The following is a 20,378-nucleotide window of genomic DNA, read 5'->3' as shown; positions in this document are numbered from 1 at the left end:
AAAAACTCAGTGTTCAAAAATCATTCAACAGTAAGATATCCAATATGACTAAATACGAAAACCAATTATGGACGAGAATTTGCAACTACTACTCTACTAACTATTCTCACTATTTCCCAAGGGAAACCCCTTGATGATTAAATAGTAACAAGTGCTGGAATCAAAAACGCTTAGATTTTTTTTCTTTAAGATCTTCAAATTTGTAATCAACACTTTTATCATTTACTATTAATCAGTCACCGATTAATACTAGAGGTTAGGGTGTTCCTTGAATCAACTACTAATTAAGGTATACAAAGCATATAATAAAGAACAACAAGAAAGCAAGAAATATCGATGGCACTTTGGGGTTTAGTTTTTACCTATTGACTTTAAATAGTCTTCGCACTGTTTCAGCATCCGGAAGCCATGTTATGGGAAAACATATGTAGAGTCGAATCGATGAAGACTTGTAGGTCTGGTCGTCCCTTTTAGCATCGAAAATTTGAAAACCGAAAGAGCTGGAGTCAATAAGCGTGGCTCAATATTTTATATTGCTGTCATACAAAGTACCAATGGAGCAAAGACCGTTTTGTTTATGAACATATTGTGAGCACATTTGGTGATTTAGTTTATAATAATATCTATTAAAATTATTCATTTCTTTGCTTCCGCAATTAATTGCATAAAAATGTCAGGTTCTGTTAAGTTTGTTGAAAAAATGTATCTTTTATTGAGATTTGCATTTCATTCGGTTTTTAAATTCAAGTTAGCCGACTGTCTCCATCAGATGATAAGAAAATACTTTCAATAGAAAACCTGTCAAGCCAATTATTCATTTCGCATATTCGTTCTTCGCAGAGCAGAGTTCTAGGATCGGTCCATTGACAAATCATTCTCAGGTCACGATGCACGTTTGCCTCGAAAACAAAACAGTGTGAAAAAAGCGTCGGTCTTTTAATTTGCTCTTGGCACACCGGGAACAAAAAATCAAAAAACAAAAGCAGACTGGCAGACTGGCAGATGAGGCTACGTCATAGGCACACGCACACACTCACGTGCAGGCACGTGCCAAGTTCCTGTTCGGGATATTGTCAGCCTGCCAATGGCAAACGCAGACAGAGGCATTTACTTTCACACACATACACATGCTTGTGCATATGTGTGCGATGGTGTCGTTGCACGTTATATTAAGTATTCCATTAATATTCTAAAAGACGCTTTTGTACTTTATTTCGCATCATTGGCGCAATTTTTGTTGTTCCTGCTGCCGCTGCCTGCTGTCGCTTTTTTGTCAGCCCGCACACACACACACACACACACACACACACACATCTAAAGGTGGTCTTTCTATGTCTGTGCTTTGCTTCAATTGCTAAACAAGCTGCCGTAGTTTTAACATAAAATGTTCTAATTACCATGCCAGGACACAAACACTTACACACACACACACACACACACACACACACACACACACACACACACATAATATATACCTGCAGCCCATATAGGAAATTGTTGTTGCCACCATAGCTGCTGCTCTTTTCACGCCATTTTAAAACACGCACCCACACATACTCGTAGCACTATACACACACTTCCATGGGCTCGTAGTAGTTTAAATTTCTATGCATAACTCAGTCGTAAGTGCCGTAACGTCTTAAAACTCGCCGCCATATGTGGGAGGGATCATAAATTTTTGAAGGCGCCATTGCCGCAGGCTGTGGAGCACCTTCGTCCTGAGCAACAGTTAGGCGACGGCGGCATTCCAAGTGCGTCTAAACTTGTGCCAAACTGTCGAATTAAGTATGCATGAAAGTAGCAGGGACATGGAGCCCAGGACACACACAAGACAAGGACCAGAGGTTGGAGAAGAGAGGACACAGGTTACACGTTACAGGTTACAGGACACATGTCGCTGGCTTTGTAGATAATGGGATTTGGTTTGAGCATGAAATCAAATTAATTGTTTCGTTTGTTTGCAAAAAGCCTACTACTATTGTATTGTTGTTGCAACAACGTGACGAAAAGGTTCCCACAAACACTCACACACACACACACACTTTAAGGACACATCTATGTACATCGCAGGAAAGGCGAACCTGAAGCGGATATAGTGGTGCGTGTGCGTGCTTGTGTGTGTGTTTGGCATTTAAGTAGGCAATTAGGCAAAACTGTTTTATGCTGTCTTCGTTAACTGGCATGCTCCCAAGCTCGAATCACTCTTGCAGAGCTGCCATCTCGGATAGTTAGTCGCTGACTTCCCAAGTCATTTGCCTGTCATCGCAGCTCAACTCACTCTGCTCGACTAGGCTCTGCTCTGCTCTGCTCTACTCTTCTCTTTTGTCACCTCTCAGTCATTTGTGTGAAGTTCCAATGCACTTGCCAGCAAGTGAGACTAAGCTTTACTAAATATACTTGTATGTGCCACTAACAAGTCACCTCAGTTGTTTGCATTGTCGTTCAGTAATTTGATGGAATGATGTGTAACCGAAATGCATAGTTACTGGGAGATATAATATGCCTTGTATACCAACAACAATTAGTAATAATAGCAGTGGTAAAAAACTCAAAATTAAGCACTCAAGTGTTATGCATGACAATCAACTAATTCAATGGTAACTGAAGCATGGCATTAGTGGGATTCTTCCAATTATTTAGGTTTCAAAAAAATGTCGATTTGACCACTTTTTTGAGTTTCAACAAAAAATTGTTGCTCGGGGTTATGGGTAGAGTATTATTTTGGTAAACAAGCTCTCTTTGCTCAGCAGCAGGCTACGCTTCCACATCACTGCGAGAAACTGCCTAATCATTCCTTTTTTTCTCAATCCGTTAGCGAATTATAGATCTTAGCACAGTTTGGATCCAGACATTGACTTTTTCTTCACTGTTTTAGATCAAATTACAGAACTCAAGGAACTATTATCCTTATCGAAAATAAAAGCTCTTAAAACTAAATTCGTCATAGAAAACAGGGTGGGGTCTTGGGTGTTAAAAGCAGGAATGGGTTATATGTGGGGTTTTATTTATAACAATACAATGACCATAAAATGTAATGGTGTAAATCAGCGGTGGGCAGGAAATTTTAAATCGGGGGTCATTCAGCAACTACAACAACAAAAATCAGAGTCATGGGTAGGTCCTGCTGAAAATCGAGCATCATTCTGTTTGGCGTCCCGATTAAGGTAGTTTAATATCATAATATCAATTATAATTTAAAAATGCACTTCTCCCTACTCGACAGGATCGTTATTTTCTCTCTTTTTCCGTTCGTCTTCTGGAATGTTGTCGAGGGCGTCATTTGGAAGGAACAACACGTATTCCCACACATAGTATATCGAAAAGAACAACAACAGCAAAATAATAACAGATATGCAGTTTGAATGTACAATCGTAAAATTAGAAAAATGTAAATTAATCAAAAAGCGTCTCCAAGCTCTCATGACAGCACTACTATTATACGATTTCTTTATGTAATTAATGCCAGCCTTTGTGCAACATGTTTAAATAACTCTCCAATAAGGACAGGCATTTTTGTTATGAAAAAGTTGGTCGTTTTTAATAGCTATACAAAGCAGACGATTTTCCACCAAATCGTTATATTGAAGACATAAACAATTATTTTAAGAGCACATATCAATGATTATTATTGCCAATGAATTAATATAAATAGCCATAATTTAGTTTTTATTTGATTATTTCTAACTGTAATACAAAAAGTCCTTTCATATTAATATCAAAGTATTCCTTGGCTCTGGGTCAAAGACTTACCGTCATCGCCCAATGTGTAATCTGGGGGATGAAATGCCGGTGGAATTGAGAACAATAAAAACAATTAAAAATGAAGCAACAAAAAGGGAAGGGAACGTCTATAGACAATAGTTAGATGAAATGTAAAATATATATTGATTTTTAAGAAATAAAGTGATTGAAAAGGTTCAAAAACCAGGCGTAGTGTCGCAAAGTCGGCATTTATTTTACTTTCAAGCCGGTATTTTCTTATGTCATGTTTGGATTCAGAATATATTCAGTTTTACACAAGATTTCGACGAGTAAACACACACGCACAAAAGTGAACAGATTAAAAAAAAAAAATAATAATAATTTTTATATCTTAGCTGTAAGCGTAAAGTGTCATTTAAGTATTATTATTTAAGCAGAAAGTGTAACTTTTTTTTAACGTTTTGTACAAAAATATTCTTCATATTTGCGTATGTATGTATATAGCTACACTGCTCATTTAGTAAGTAGTTTCCAAAATGTGTTCATTCCAAATCAAAGTATAAAGCGATACAATCTGCAGCACTGTTCAATTCTTGAGGTCTTGCACGAACAATCATGCAAGATCAATGAAACATTTCCGTTGAGGGAAGAGCAAAGCTGCCTGCACATTATCTACATCTTTTAGTTTGTATCCCAATTGGCTATACAGAGAATCAGGACACAGAACGGAGGAATTTCATTCAATTCACAATGCCTTAAGCCAGCTTGTAAGTTTCCAAAAAAAATAATTGCTAGCATTGTAAATGAATATTCTTTGGCCTCCAGCTAGACGAAAACACAAAATCAACTTTTTTATGAACATCTGAAAAAAAAAACAAGAACTCATGCCCACACCCCTTAGCCTTTGAGAAGTGTCTATATTCTGCAGCACTAATATTCAATACTTGTGACCCATCCCCTCGTGTAATATGAGAAATGAATGTCACTGAGCAATGGAGAAGTGAAGAAAGAGACAAATAAAAAGAGGAGAGAGTAATGAATTCAGTTCTCCAGTTCACGACAGGCGCACATAAGTACATTATTTTAAGCTTACATAAATAAAACATAAACACTATTCGAAGTCGCTCAGGAAGTAAGTCTTTATAGAAGCTTCTGCTTTCCTAGTTAGCCAAATCCAGTAAGCAATATTTTCTGCAGCACAATGTAATATACTAATCTGAACCTCATCCTGGAAACCTAATGAAACGACTCGATGAATAAAACAAGCAAGGGTACCCGCAATCAAACACAAAAGAAACCGAGAATACATAGAGAACGAGCCCTCATGTATATGGAAGAACACTGTCTTTGTTCTCCATATTTCAAAATTGATAACCATTTTGACCCTATACCTGGATTGAACCTAAGCTTATATCGGATTGGACTTATCAAGTGCATGTGAGTTCACATATCTACATATATAATTAAAGAGTATTTATAGAGCTTTTTAGGTTCTTTAGCAGCAGCACATCACGGACTATGACTATATACCTGGATTGAAATCTAAAGCAGAACCCCATTGAATAGCGACGAAAGTTAAATGTTGGTTGAAGCTAATGAAGTCTGCAATTTCTGACGCCATAGGCTCTCGAAACGATTGAATAATAGAAAAGAAGACTACTATTATATATTTTTATATTCAAAATTTAAAGTACCTATTTATTTGGATGTGAAAATTTTAAGTAACGAATGTGAGTACTTTATATATTTTGGGAAGAAAATTTTTTTAAAAGTTTATATATTTGGATATGCAAAATAAAAATTATAAAAAATCGAAACTGAATTTATTTCATTATTTTTAAGCCCGATTTTCCATTCAGTCATAAGAGAGAAATGTGCGTGCCAATGACTTTCTGATGTACACAGGATTCTAAGGATTTCCAGAGGTGGTAATTAATATCTAAAGCAAGTTTTAAAATGCATACAATTTCTTAATGCAAAAGGGAAGTACTTTGAACTACGATCTCATGCAAATCTATTTAATAAATTAATAAGCAGAGCGTGTTGAAAAAATCAATTCCTATGCATCTGAGTATAACTTTTTATAGTCGGGGGATATCAGATAGCCAGACATGCCCAAAATTTGTCAGCTGAAGCCTCTAGCTGGGAAAAACTTTGACAGCGTACTCATATCTATTGTTTAATGCTTTAATGGTATTTCCAGCTTGTTTTGTATGATGCCGTTACCGTTGCCTTTCCATGCCTTTATGTATTATATTATGTATTTATTAAGTTATTAAATTACACGCACGCTTGTGTGCGGCACTGCAAGGGGAACATCCATGAGACTGCGAGTGTGTGGGGCATTAAAGCACACACACACACACACACACACACACAAAGCTGGAAAGCTTAAATTTATTTGCATGCAAACAGACAATGTATTGGATGTAGTTGTGAAGTGTACGATGTGTGCACTGCTCGTATAGTTAGTCGTACGTAATGCACACGAGTATAGCGGCGAGTGCCAAATGTTGGAGCACAGCCCCTTGGCGTATGCAACACTTTACGGCTTTTTGCGTTATGCGTGCAACGACAACAAAGAGGACGACGACGACGACGCCGACTACGCACAGTGGTCCCAAATGGCACAATTGTGCCAAGCTTTAAGGCAAAAACAATTTAACTACGAGGATGACAATGTTATCTAATAAATACTGCAACTCCAGAGAGTTTAGTTGGGCTTACAAAGAAATGTGAGTGAGTGTGAAAGTCGCACCTGTAATGTAACTCAGCATTTACTCTTGGTAACATTGTTATATGGTTAATTCTTTATTTATCCACGACACTCATCTTAAATGTAAAATGTAATCAAAGAAAAGATTGTCAGATACACATTTAAGAAAAATGGCTTTTATTTGAAGGCATGGTTGAGGAGCTCTCAAAATTATTTCATATAAGTATAATAGAATATTTCCCAAAAAATGTATTGGTAATTCACAATGTAATGCGATATTCAACAAAAACCGTTGTACCAGTTTCCTTTCATTTGTGTTTGGCAACTGTCTACGACTTGAAATAAACTAAACTACAGTATAATTTTCTTAGCTGCCTCCAATACATTGCACAGGTTTTTGAGGCAGCTAACATAGCTTTATTATAGCCTGTACCCAAAAGTAAAGGGGTATACTAGTTTTGTGCGAATGTATGTAACATACAGAAGGAGGCGTGGCAGACCCCACAAACTATATATATTTTTGATCAGGATGAAAAGGCGAGTCGATATAGCCATGTCCGTCTGTCTGTATGAACGCAGAAAGTATAAGGCCTAGAATATCTAAACTTGGTAACCAGATTCTCTCAAGTCCAAGAAAGTACGAGTTTAAGTTTTTGTTCGTTATTAAATTTAATTTATTAAATTTGTTTAATTTTTTTTTTTAATAGTTTTTCCTTTTTGTGAGAGAGGTATAGGGTATTTAAAAGTTGAGCCCCCTCGAGTCTAGGATTCCTATCCTGTTTTTTAACTAAAATTAATATATATGTGGCGATTTGTATACAATATGTATATGACATCTATGATATTGCTTAGAAATATGATATTGCTTAGAAATAGTGTGTAATTTGTCGTCCAAAACTAAAAGATTTGCATGCTTCTGTACTCTAATTTCAATGAGTGAATAATGCCTTGGTCTAGAGATTGCACTAGAGTAATGTATTTGCGGAAAAATTTAATATTTTCGCAGCCTTCTAGAAACTCAAACTGACGATCGAAACAATAAAAGGTTGTACAAAAATATGTACACATTGCCATTCTATACTGAACATAAAGAGACCATCTTATTGGAAAAAAAATATTTAATAGATGGCGCAACTAACAAAATGCTGTTAACTTGGATCCACCAAACGCAATTAAATGAAAATCCGGAAATCGGGGCAGCTAAGCAAATTATACAATATAAGATATAAGAGAAATCGCGTTATTGTCGCATTCGAATTGAGTTCGGGTCCACTGTGCGCTCGGTTGGGGGAATAAAGTGAAGTTGAGTCTCGTTGCAAGCTTTATCGCAAGTAAACTATCTGTGTCTCAGTGCTGTCTTCTCCGACTACCCAACTATACAGTGGATGGACGGACGTACGACCAGCAACTAAACGAATTTATGTCGTAATGAATGTCAGTTGCTGCATATCTTCGTGTCTATCTGCGGTTTATGCACACTTCAGCACTTCTACCCACATGCCAGTTACCGCCTCATGGTGAGCTGCTGGTTATGTTGTTGCTTTTGGCATTTCGCAGGAATTTAATAGTTATTCAAAACATTTTGCATGCAGCGTGTGAAAGTCGGCAAGGACGAAACAGGCAGACAGACAAACAGACAGATAGACAGACAGACAGGCAGACAGGCAGACTTATGGACGGACAGACAGACTGGCTTTTTAAAATTGTGCGCTATGCTTATCGGCCGAAGTTTTTCAAATCGACCTCTGACTTGGACTCATGCCTCCAATGAGGCAGTCAGGCAGTTTGTGGGGCGCCCGCTACTTGCTACAATATGCTGCTTAAATTACGAGCTGTTGTTCACTTTGTGAGTGCCGCGCTTCACTTGACGGCGCTTTTTGCGCTTTTTGCGCTTGTTTGAAGTCATTCCCGAAACGCCCACCCGCTGCCGCCATTTTTCCTATCCTTTCTTTTGCCGGGCCGCATTTTTTACGAGCTGCTGCCGGTCGTGCCCGCTGTGCGCGAATGCGTGTTAACAGGCAATTAAATCCGAATTACATTTTTGCCCCTTTTTTGTAGCCGGCTTTGTGTGCATGTGTGTGTATGTGCGGGCATGTTAAACGGCAGGTGTGCCATGCGCCGCACAAATTGTTGCCAAACTGTGGCGATAAGGCGCACAAAAGTTCAAGAAGCCAACACAACACCTCAAACGGCCTCCAACCTACCGCGGTAGTCGCACGTGCTAATTAGAGATAATTTTTAATTGCTGCCGCCCAATGAAGATTTATGTGTGCACGGCATTAACTAATCGAATTGCTTGCCATCCAACTGTACAACTATCACAGGGCGGCTTTAATTGAATTGACTCGCCTGCCGCAAAATGTTAACAAATCCACCATCGAAATCAAATAAAAAGTCCACTTTACCTTTTTTCAATTTTCAAATTCCATTAAGTGCGCGACGCGCAAGCATTTGCATGTAAATGTCAAAGGCCATAAGTCGCAACGAATAAAGAGTTAACTCTATTCAATTTGGCCAACTCAAATCAGTGGCATAAAGAATACTTTACCCACACATATCGCAAATAGAAGTACGGGTATAGAGGCATGGTATGTAAATAGTTTTATGCCCACATCAAATGCACGCAGAGAAATCAGCCCTTACGGAGACATAAAATCTTTGTCCATAGCTTATAGAAAATCGACTAATATGTGTCTTTGAAGATAGTATTTCTCAAAAAACTAGACAAGCTAAGCAAATACGAGTATGAGATGGAAATGACCATTGCAGTTGGAACAAATATTCAACCTATTAATAAACATTTCAAATACTTTAGATTAGCGTTTCGCGTAGTCCTAATGAAGGCAGAGTGAGCTTAAAAATTCAAATTAATAAGGTCGCCAGTAAGCTGGCCAACTGCCAAATAAAATTCCCCCAACGTGTCGGAGGCATTAATAAACGTTATTGTACAGCTTTTTCTTAGGCTTTCCCATCTTTTATGTTTGATTTATAATGTTATAGTATATTAAGTCATATCTTCATTTTAATTTTGTTAAAATATATTTTTAGAATTATAATGGAATGTATTGACAGAACTATTGTTGATTTACTAAATAAATAAATGAATAAATAAGAATCTGATATAGAAATAATACGCCATGAAAAGAGAAAAGTGCTTCTGAACGGATTCTAATTTAGAATGGAAACCAAATATAAAAACGGAAAGGTAAGATAATTTAAATCATTCAAGGATCCTGGCATTATATCGACTACAGTTTAAAATTCATAATATAGGACAAAAAGATATTTCATACTTGTATGTCTTTCAAAAGATAATGAAACGGATTAATTTTTGTTGAAACTTTCTGCTGGTTCATACATACCAAGTGAGAAATGTGAAGGACTTTTTATAGTATAATTTGTTTATATATACTTATGTCAACGAACATTGACTGTCGACATAGGAAAAGAATACACGTATATGCAAATTATATAAAAAACTTTATAAGTTGGAAAGCCTACGTGGAACAAAAATAATCAAATTACAATTAAATCGAACGCAATTAAATCTCCGCCCCGCTGCGGGAATATTATTTGCCTTTCGTCTAGCTATACCCCGTCTCACAGCCAAAGTGAAGAAGTATGAAGATGGTGCTTAATTGGAGAGTGAGAAATGGACAGAAAATAATTATTAAACTGTTTGATATACTTACATACAATCGATTATAACATAGTTGTGTCTTGTAATGATTTCATTGCAATAAATTCCCTCAAGTGATAGTGGCATACACAGTTGTGATTGAACAGCTTCCCTCGGCAAATCTATTGCTTTAGTTGTGCTGTTCAGTGTAGAATAATCTGCATAAATATATAAAAAGCGTTTTGGCCAAGGCTAGTAAACGGCAACCCAGCAATATCATTACCGGGCGTAAATGAAGCCATTTCGAGCTTGACACACACATTGACAAAATTTTGGCGGCCTCCAGCGTGTATGTGTATGTCTGTGTGGGTGTATATGCCAATTTGTGTGTGTGTGTGTGAGTGTGTGGGAAGCCCAACTTAATCCTTTTGTGCCCAAACATACGCTTGCTGGGCAAAAGGCTGCACAGACTTCTGGCTGCGGCTGGGCGGGCTCTACAAAAAGTGTGGCAAACGGAAATCAAATGGAAAACTCATGCGACATAGCGGAGAAAAAAGGAGAAGAAAAAACACTTTACCGAACGCATTTCTATTGTCAATGGCATGGTATGGTATGGTTTGTTGTTGTTATTGTGCTGCTGCTGTTACTGCTATTGTTGCTGTTGTTGTTGTTGTTGTTGTTGATGTGCCTTTTTTGTGGGCGCAGACCTTTGCTGTGACACTGTGACCGTATTCGGGTGCTTCGCCTTTTGTTTGGTGGCATTGTGCGCATAGTTTTTGTTTTTCTTTTTCTTCTTTTTCTTCGGCCCCTGTTCCCGCTTGCTCACCCAATCCTTCGTCTACTTTGTCTTCTGGTTCTGCTGCGTTTTTATTATGGCATTTTATATTTGCAGAGCGTTGATGCCGTTCACTTCATTTGCCTATATGGTAAGGAATCAAGGAGCACTTCACGTTGCTGGCCGCCGGCATTGTTGCACCCGCTGCTGTTGTTATATCTGTTGTTGGTGCTGTTGTTGTTGCTGTTGTTGTTGTTGGTAGTGCAAGGAGCAACTTTTGTCGCTTGGTAATGATGGCATTTTGGCATTGTTGCTGTTGTTGCGAAAGTTTTGCACACAAGTTTAAACAAAGCAGCCACCAGCCACATAAACAGTCACCGCGTCCTCCTATTTGTTGGGTCAAACAGTCGAGTCTGCAGCAAGGACTATTGCAGCAGCAGTAGCGGCCGCACCGGCAGCAGCGGCAACTGCGACCCAGCTGCCAAAGCCGAAGTCGAAGTCGCAGTGTTGACACCCATACAACAACAACAACAACTCCTGTCAAGCTCAGCTACGGCCGTGCTCGGTTTTGTTTTGTCCCTTCGTCTGTATTCGTATACTTAATATTTTTACAACGACATTAAGTATACGCCACATGCAACGCCAACACCAGACGCTGCCTTTTTGTTCGGTTTTGTTTCACTTGCCAGCTGAATTGTTATTTTTTCTATCCATTGCCCAAGAAATGCTCAAATGTCCTCCCCTTGCACAGCATTGCATTGTATTTTGGCCAAATTAGGCATTAGCCCTATTAACTTGGGCAGCTCTTATCACTTAATTGAAAGCATAAACTAAATGACTATTAACTTGGACTGACTATTTGAGCGCCAGGAAATAGTTGCTAGCAGCCCGCATTCTGTCACGCTAATCAGCTTATGCCATATAGCACGATATTATTTTGTCACATACTCGCATCAACACACCCCCACACAACCGGATGGCCCATTAGGTTGGGGGACCAAGTCCAGAGCCGGGACGAGGGCCAAAGTCATTTTGTTCGCATATCAGCAAATTATTTGCCAAACAAACTTTGCCTTTGCCTCCAACTCCGATTCTGATTGTGGCTGTGACTGAAACTATGACTCCCTCCCTTTAGTTCCCCTGCTGGCCAGCTGCAGTTCATTGGCGTTGCACGCTTGACCGGTCAGCGGCATTTGGGGCAGCAGCAATACCAGTGTGTAATCAGACTCATAAGTTAAATTTCATTTTGTCAGTCATTGGGGATGAACGCGACCAAGATAAGAATTACAGCGCATTTAATAGCCGAGAGCCACTGAACGAAACAAATTTATTCGGTTTGCTTGGAATTAACCTAAACCTTATAGGTTTGCGTATCATCGAGCCAAAGGTGTGGATCTGCTAACACCGGAAAGGTGCACCTTTTCAAAATTAGATACAAAATCTATTCGCAATTATGGCATCAATCCATTACTAGTATGGTAAACAAAGGCACAATTGCAGATTAGGAGACTAACAAAAATATTAATCGATTCCAGCCAGTGCAAAATTTTAGTGACTGCCTTGCAGCTTGCAAGCTACTTAAATGTGACAAAACTGCTCAATACTAAAGGTTCCATTAAATTTGTCCAAGCATACATACTATATACCAAGATAGAAGGTCTAATCACAAAGAAGACAACTATAGCGTTAACAGTGCGAAAGTTGTCGCTCTTTTCCACTACAAATATTATGCAGTTGAGGTATTGGATTGCTACAATAATTCGTAACCTCATACGTATTTCAATTCAAAGTTTTTAAAGTCCCTTAATGTAGTTTCAAAAAAAAAGAGAACAAATGCATGCCTCACTTACTGAACTACTTGTACGCGTTGAATACAACTCGTAATTGTTGACTATTATCCATTATCTATATAATAAGAGGAAATAAAGCTACCGTTTAAAAAATATACTATATAAAGGAGGATCAAAACAGTTTTATTTATTGGCTTTCAGTGTGGATCCTTGTTGCTCCACAATTCCTCTTTTTATCTTCTTTTTCATATCTATTTCTCTGCACTGCTCATCTTTAGAAACTCCAAAATCAGTCTTGAATGACTTCCATTACGTTTGATGCGTCATTTATTACAAATTATTATTGTTGATATTCGATATGGTTTCTCAGTAAATAAATAATGATCAGACACACCTGGACGGACGCAGCTTTCTATATACCCTTTAAAGCAATTGTCGCTTTTAAACGACACTTTGAGAGTCTCTTCGTCACTTTGTGAAATAATTAAAAATTTATTGATAATAGATTTATTAGATTTGCATTTTGTTTTGCCTACGTTAACATTCTTGTTTATACGAGTATGACAATGGTAAGTGATTTGGACTTTTTCAGCTTCTTCTGCTCATAACTCAACGTCATTTTAATTGACACGCCGGGCAGGAACTTTTACGAGTTCTGCTGTCGGATCCTCGTCGTAGGGTTGTAGCTGCCTGTTTGCCTGACGCTTTTATGAGACGTCGACATAATGACGTCGACTGCGTTCCATCAAAAGCATTTAATTTGTTTTTCAAGAATTCGCACAAAGCGTGCCAAGTTGTTTTTCTTTTTGCAACCAACCCATAAGTGCTCGTCCCGCAACCCGCAACCCCCAACCCTAAGCCCTCAACCGTCAGCTCACATCCCGCAACCCTTGCCAAACAGAGCAGGCAGACCCCATGCGCCAGTCTAACGTGCGTTTCTTTTTATGAACTACTTGACTTGGCTTGGCTTGTCTCGGGCGCTCTCTGTCCTTAAGACAATTTGCTGGCAACTGGCATACTCTTAATTACCGTACTGGCGACCCTTCGAGAGGAGAGGGGAGGATGTGGATGGGCATAGGGGCCAAGAGCGCGGCTACGTTCCAGCTGTGGTGCGGTGGATGGAGTAGGGTGTGACGTCATTTGCCTTCAATTAAAATAGCTGAGCTTGCATGAGGATTTTTAATTAAAATCCACTTTGTAAATTATGCGTTAAAGGATTTGCCAAGTGCGTGCGTGGCAGTTGTTTTTGTTGCTCCTCTAGCTATTGTTGCTGGTATACATTTAACATTGTTGTTGCTGTTGCTGTTGCTTTTATTGTTGCCATTGCTGCCATTGCAAGAATTTATATTCAAAGTTGCCTATAACAATTAATAGACTGTTAGACACAAACACGCTTCCCAAACTCACACACATATGTCGCATTAAAATTGCTTTATGTGTTGTTGTTAGAATTGGTATTGTTGTTGTTATTATTGTCATTTCTTGTTTGTTAAACAAATTTGCTGCCTAACATGCCGTTTTATATTTGCCTGTACATGTTTAAAATAAATACAAATTCATATAAACAATTGTCCTTTTGGTCGCCGGCACAAAAACTTTAATTTATGCGCATTTCGTTCTGTATTATAAACGCCAGTTGAATTAAATCGTAAATTGTTTTTGAAGCTCCTTTAAGCACGCTCTAGATAATGGTAGGCGATGGCAGAAATTACCTTCGTATCGAATTGTAAAGCATCAATGAGCAAAGCCTCATTTAAAATATATGTATTGAAGAATTTGAACTTTATTTAAGGACCATTTTTGATGGCGATATGCTAAATCGAATTAAATAATTTAAAAACAAATGTATACACCATAAGCTTGTACATATTGCCTCAAAGTTGTAATCGATTTCAATTCATTTGTCAAAAGTAAAGACAGTTTCTTTTTTTAAATTAATGAACTAATAAATAAAAACTGCCAAGTTATACAATTGTGAATCAAATAAAGAAGAAATATATTATCTCAAATATATTATCTCATAATTCAAAATTAGATGTGTTAGGATTTATAGGTAAAAAAATAGTTTATTTACTGCTTGTAAATAGTTTTTATTAAGCAAATTTTCATCTAAACTTCAATTCCCCTTTCAGTTTCTTGACCTTACTATCAACAATATAATGAGATATACAAGGTGTCTATTAAAATACAAATGTACATCAACTTTTATCCTTCGCCTACCAGTAAGCACGGAAGGAAGAAATAGCAGACAAATAGAACAAATAGTCCCTAGACGAAATGATTTTAAAGCCAACATTTATTCGTCAGTGGTTAAATGGTTAAGCAAAGTTGACAAAGTTTAAAACCAAAAATACATAGACTGGATTGGGAGAATATTAATTTGTTCGTTTATTTCTTTTCCTGTTGATACATCTGCAATTTACAAAATACTACACAGGAAGAAAATATATATGAAATCATACGCATTTTTTGTAAAAAGTGTGCTAAGATAAAACTATGTTTTCTCCCCAATTAGTCAGTTTAAGCACTGGTCGATAATACTCTACATGAGTCGTTTTGCAGCAAGTTAGGGAGTTCAATTGCCATGTTTGTTTCATCTTTGAATGCATTCCAGCCGAATACTACATAAGAGTATATATGTGCATACATCATACATGTAATTATGTAATTATGTGCACCAATATATAAATCGAAAATGAGCTTAACATTCTGCACATTAGATTATGTTCGGCAGTTGGTCGACTATTCTCCCGCCAGCCAAAAACTACAATGATGATGACGATGATGATGACGACGGCATTGGTGCTGACAGAGAATATCAATAAAGCAGTGGGAGAGGCCAACAGTTTGTCAATATCGAAACACATAATCAAATGGCCAGGCGTATACGAGTCTCCTTGCAGACATGCTTACATATGTCCATATATATGTACATAAATAGGTATGTATGCAATGTGCATGTTTGCACTCATGGGACACCAAGTAGGTCCCAAAACTGACCAGCAATGCGGTCAATAGACCACACAGCGACTAGAGCTGTCAATCATGGGCGGACACATAAATACACATATGTATGTGCTATACATATATTTAACTAAATATTTTGGCATTCTATTTCATATGTACTATTCGATTGGATTCGATTTGGTGTGCACGCGCCCCCCTCTGCCTGAGCAGACATGCGAGGACATAGAGGGACCGAAAAGGAAATCAGGCTTGTGATAAACAAACCACAAATGCGGCTCGCACGCGCCCGTCAAATGTCAAACATTGTTGGGGGGTTAAGAGCGATGGGGGTGCAAGTTGAAGGGTGAAGGGTGAAGTGTGAAGTGTGAAGGGCAAAGGGCAAAGGGAAGCCTAACAACAACAACAACACCTCAGTGTCATATTTGCGAAAGTGCAATAAATTTCTTATGAAGTACGTAATCGATTTTGACTTATTGAAACATTATGATTGAAAGACATTTATGAGTGCACGAAAAAGTCTCTAGAGGGTCAATGCCAGCCAACACAGCAATGCTGACAGGAGGTGCCTGGTGTGAGGGAAAACGGTTCGAATGGTTCGAATGGTTCGAATTGTTTGAATGGCAGCACGCAACATGTCGATGATGTGCGGGTAGAAATCGCACAATCAGCAGTTATTAGGGCTAGCTCGGAAGTTGTCGTTGTCAAAGTCGTTTCGAGAAAAAAATAAAATAAATAGGAGGAGAAAAAAAAACACGAAGGCAATATTATCGTCTATGTGTGGGCTAAGCACACAGGATATAAGTATATTTGTATATACATACATTCATATATAAACAGTCGAACGGATATCGAATGAACACCAACCAGCCAATGTGTTGTGCGTGCGTGTCTGCGTGCTGGCTCGTATCGACATCAATGTCAGGTCGTCGAGCTGTGAGGTTCACCAACGAAATTGCCAAGAAATCTTACATAAGAAAATAGAAATAAAAAAACAAACCGGGTGGTTGGACTGGCTAAGAAATCATTGGGGAATCAAATTGGGATGTAAACGCGCAGATAATGTGCTCATACGTTTGAAACCCCACTCCACTACACCACACCACACCCCACCCCACCCCACCCCACCAGCACAACACATACGCACATCCATAACTGGCTAGCATCCTATGTACGAGTATGTGAAACCTTTTGGCGTTCAATGTGCGTTCGCTTGACTTCCCGACCCTGCCGCAACTAATCCAATCCAATTCAATCCAATCCACAGTCGGTTGAGGCTCAGCTCAGGTCCACCTCCAGCCATCCCATTGTTTTCCTTCACGTCATGTGTAGTGTGCGGCCCATGTTTGGTTTTGCGACTTATTTGCTCGTAGCATGTTTTTCCGTGTTGCTGTTTTATTTGTGGTTCCCCCCAAAAAAAATGGACACTTGAATGTTTGCTCGCACTTTCTCTATTTACTAGTTTTTCTTGTTGTTTTTGTTTCGTTTTTGATATTTCTGTTGCCATTGCTGCAGTTGCCTTGGCTTACTAGTTGACATTTTTATTAGCTGTCAATTGATTTAACAAGTACATTGAATGTAGCTCTGGCTTTCTGGTCATGTCACAGTCGAGGCGGAGCCTTAGTCTGGATTGGTGTACCTAACTACTTAGAACAAAAGCACACGATCTATGCAAAGTTTCTGAATTTTTCTTTCCAACCATGATTAAATTTCAAGCAAATCAGCTCTATGGTGAAAGTTCCATGCCGGAAATATAAAAGTGGGTTGGACTAATTAATAGGAATTATTGAAATTTCAGCTACAACTCCCATTAATTAATTATATATGCAATATAGGTTAGAGATAATGCCTATAACACTTCGAAGGCGTGGCAGACTCTCCAAAAGTAAATATATTCAGAAAAAGCTTGGCGATATTGATTCTCCAACCTCCAACTCCCCCAGTTCCTAAGTTACATGTATTAACTGTCTCCCTCTCTCTCTCTATCTCTACACAGTGGCAGAAGCTTTTGATTATAAACTAGTTCTCCATATATGTAAATTTCTCTCTCTATCTCTTCCGCTCTAATAATAGCCATTTTGTTGGAATAACAAGTATACGGCTTTCCTCGTAAATCGTATTACAAATTGCACTAAACAGGTAAATTCGATAAGACCTTTCTCACCAAAGAGAAGTGCTAAGAAAAATAAATTAGACTTGGAGTATAAATAAATATTGCACTGCACATAATTGGAGAAAGAAAGAAATGGAGAAATGTGAACACTTTCCTCATACTCATCATGCAAATCAGAGTTCTTAAGCCACCCAATAAGTTGCCCCAATGAGAGAACCCAGAGGCTTTCACAATAACTGTAACATCAAAGCTAAACAATTATTATTAATTGGCATTTAACTTACCATAAATTTCGGACGATTTCCTAGATCGCCCTTTTAATTAAAGGAAATTTCCGCTTGATTGCCTTTTTCCCATATCCGTAGTCTCAGTTTCTCCCCGACCATTGCCAAAAGCTTGCTAAGTAGCTGTTGCTGCATTTAGGACCGTGTGTGCGTGTCCTTTATCTGTGAATGTCTGATATAGAGCAATATAGTATAGCAATATATATGGATTTTGTCCCAGCAGTCAACGGCACTAGTTCTTATGTTCAATCAGCACAGAAGTTCCCGTTTATGGATGTATTGTTAAATGTGTCTCTCAAAAGGCTTTGATTATTTATTCCACTGGAAACATAAGGACTTGTCTAAGTCATTTAAATACTATAGTATATTAACAAAAACAAAGATTAATTGTTACAGTAAAAAGTTCCCATATATTACACTGGCTATGTTAGAAATAGGAAATATATTTTACAAACATATTATTACATTTTTATTAAGATCATCAGTTTCGATAGCAACCAGAAGGGGCGTGGTAGACCCCACAAAATGTATATATATTCTCGATCAGCTTGAGATTTATTTATTTATTTATTTAATATATCAACAAATAGAGCTGTCGATACAGATTACTAACATCAAGCTATAATTTAAACTTAAAAAAATAAAACAGCCTTTAATTATACAATAGACATTATTAATGCCTTCGACTATGCCATGATTCACAGCCATACACGTACATATGTTATCAGAGACATTATAAACCTAAAAAAAAAAAAACAAAATAAACAAAAAAAAAGATGGTGGAGGAGCAAACTGAATTCTACTTAAGATAGTCTAAATGCAATCGAAGGCAGCAATAGAAAAGGAACAGAAAGAGCTAAAAGAAAAATGTCCAATCCAGTGGGGGAAAATTTGATTGGCAGTCCGGCCAGGCATGCCAGGAGACTTCCCCGGAGATAAGTATATAGGACAGTTAGGGAGAGTCATCTGAATGAACGGAAGGATCTCCGAGAATAAAATAATTAGAGTCATCACACTTGATAGGCATGATCATCAAAGGCCGAGAGAGGACAACACACCTAATTCTAATAATTCTTCTCAAATCATTTAGCACGATTCAAAATACCACATGATCAATGTCTTTTCTTACACGGTTTTTGTACACAACACTTTCTGGAACCAGTCTGCCGTGTAAAAACAGAATTAGGTGTATGCATAGTTTTCATTTTGCACATACCAGAAGATCAGAAAAACTCATACGCAGGCAAGGTAATTAACTAGGGAGCTGTGGCTAACTAGTGTGATTTACAAGTTCTTGTACTGACGGGCATATCTGTTGGGCACACACACACACACACACACACACACACACATAGAGAGAGAGGATGACCAGCACAAAATGTCATTTTATGGGCTAATTAGCCCACCCTTCAATTACCAAGTGAAGCGTGCGAACTAAATGAACAGACAACTGACCACGGACTGGCCACTGATAAGATCACTGAGGTCTGCAGGGCACATACACATACTAGCGTACGGTGGACCAAGACTATTTGGCTTGGTTCGTGTCCATTTTTAATTTCGCATTTACACAAAACACTTGCACGGCAAATATAGTACATTTTTCAGGGCTTCGAGGTTGTTTTTGAGGTTGCTCGGCCACTACCTGGCTCTGCCGCTGCTGGCTCGTTTTTTGTGCTCATTGCGCTTTGCGCAAACAGGCGGCGCTTAATCAAAATCACACGCAGCGCTGCGTCGCATTGCGCAAACAACAGCAACAACAACAACAACAAGAACAACAGCAGAAACAACAACAATGGCTCGCAAAGTGGGGCGCGGCACTCATTATTTTGAAATTTTTAGCGCACATTTCAGCGCCTTCCGCTTCCGTCGGCAGCAGAAGCAGCAACAGCAACAGCAACCAAAAGAGAATTAAAAGCATAAGCCAAGTAAAGAAGGGCTAGCTAGCTAGGCAGAGCTTATGGCGGCAGCAAAAAAAAAAACAACAAAAAAACAGACGCACACTTCAGCTCTGGCTATAAATAATAATTTGGCGACGGCAGGTGCGCATCACCTGCTGTTTGGCTTAATGAATGCGACATTATGCCGCTTGTGCCAAGGCAAGTGCACCACAGCAGCTCTCCTCCCCCTCCTTCCCCTTCTCACGCCTTTCGGCTGGTGTCAAAAGCTTGGATTAGGCGCAACAATCGAGCGACCAACCAACCAACCAACCAACCAACCGACCGACCGACCTAGCAACTGAACGCCCACTACTGCCACTATAATCAGCATAATATGGCACAAGGCTAAATGGTAGCTGCCAGAACCTTAACATTTTTCCATTTACCCCTCCAGGTCTGGCCGTGACGAATACGATAATGAAAGTGAAAGCAAAAGCAAAAGCGAAAGGATTTTATTTTCATTTACTTCAAGCAG

The 20,378-nt window shown here is 38.5% G+C and overlaps 1 long non-coding RNA gene across 2 annotated transcripts; it reads left to right on the top strand.

Annotated features, from left to right (window-relative positions):
• The first annotated feature begins 4,092 nt into the window (after positions 1-4,092).
• On the top strand, positions 4,093-5,519 carry LOC115626910. 2 transcript variants are annotated; one of them, XR_003995630.1, is made up of 5 exons: positions 4,093-4,222; positions 4,301-4,469; positions 4,528-4,834; positions 4,900-5,139; positions 5,193-5,519. It is a non-coding gene; the product is annotated as an uncharacterized LOC115626910 (long non-coding RNA). The 2 variants fall into 2 exon arrangements; XR_003995629.1 differs by having other exon boundaries at positions 4,204-4,222; positions 4,283-4,469.
• The last annotated feature ends 14,859 nt before the right edge of the window (positions 5,520-20,378 follow it).

Source organism: Scaptodrosophila lebanonensis, unplaced genomic scaffold, assembly GCF_003285725.1.
Source record: "Scaptodrosophila lebanonensis strain 11010-0011.00,11010-0021.00 unplaced genomic scaffold, SlebRS2 tig00000089-arrow-pilon, whole genome shotgun sequence".
Lineage (NCBI taxonomy): Eukaryota > Metazoa > Arthropoda > Insecta > Diptera > Drosophilidae > Scaptodrosophila > Scaptodrosophila lebanonensis.
Note: the sequence above shows the minus strand (reverse complement) of the source record. Positions and strands in the feature narration are given on the sequence as shown.